Genomic DNA, 1343 nt, shown 5'->3' on the forward strand with positions numbered 1-1343 from the left:
TTAGCTTTGACTAGCACCAGCTGCTTTATAAATTCTGTGTTGATGTAGGCCTCCACTGGTATTCCAAACATTGCAGGTGAATCTCTGACTCCAAAATCCTCAATCACGCAGTATGAATAATTAACATCTGATAAATGCAGAATAGCAAGAACTCTCATTAGAAGACACAGTAGTGGGGTCATAATCCCATCTCAGCTTCTCAGAACACTGAACCAAATAGGACATCAGTTGTTTTTTAAAAAAGGCAACTCTAAATCTCACCACTTCCCAGTTTTTTTCTGTACCTGATCAGAAATGGGAAAATGAGGACACAAGATGAAATGTCTTTGTCTTGCTGCAAGTTTAAAGACAGAATCCAAGATCCAGCACATTCTAATGGATGTTTGCTTGACTATTTTAATTCCAGATCAATTCCCAGGGATGTGCAACTCATATCAGCCATAATTGTTCTCCCTTCTAAATAGTTTACATTCTATCACTACTTTAACACAAAAGAGAAACTTTTTTATTCTTGAATCTAGTAATATTTCTCTGAGATACATGGTAAAAATATAGCACCAAAGAGTTATAGGAAATTTCCTTGTAATGTTGAATTTATAAAAACATTTACTTTGCGTATTGGGTTTGCCTAGTAAAGCCTTTCTTAAATATAGTCAGTATGATCAGGAGATAAGCTTTAAACCATGATAAACTTGAATTTATGAATAATGCAATACATTAAAATGAAATATGCAATGAGAGTTCAGTGGTTGAGAGCAGAATGTTCTAGAATTCAATTCCTGAGCCTTGATTTCTTCATCTGTAAAATGGGAATAATATTAATGTCAGGCTCATGAGGTTACTCCAGGTACTAAGTGAGAGAATGCCTATTTGGTATTTAGCATAGCACAGTGCATTTGTTTTCTATTGCTGTACAACAAATAACCATGTACTTAGTAGTGAAAAACAATACCCATTCATTATCTCACAGTTTCTTCAGGTCAGGGCATGGCTTAGATGGCCCCTCTACAGTGTCACAAGACCACAATCAAGGTTTCTTCTGGACTGTGCTCCCATCTGGAGGCTAAATTGGGGAAGAAACCCCTTCCAAGCTCACTCATTCTTAGAAGAATTCATTTCCTTGAAGCTTTAAGACCAAGGATCCCAGCTTCTTTCTGGCTGTTGGCTGGAAGCTTCCCCCAGTTCCTCACCATGTGGGCTTCCCCAACATGGCTGCTTACTTCATTAAGCCAGCAAGGTCAGTTTCTAGGTTGAGTCTTCCATCAAGACAGAGTCTTTATTATGTAACACAATCATGGGAGGAACATTGCATCACCTTTACAATATTCTACTGTTAAAGCAAG

This window comes from Canis lupus, chromosome 8, assembly GCF_011100685.1.
Source record: "Canis lupus familiaris isolate Mischka breed German Shepherd chromosome 8, alternate assembly UU_Cfam_GSD_1.0, whole genome shotgun sequence".
In the NCBI taxonomy this organism is placed as follows: domain Eukaryota; kingdom Metazoa; phylum Chordata; class Mammalia; order Carnivora; family Canidae; genus Canis; species Canis lupus.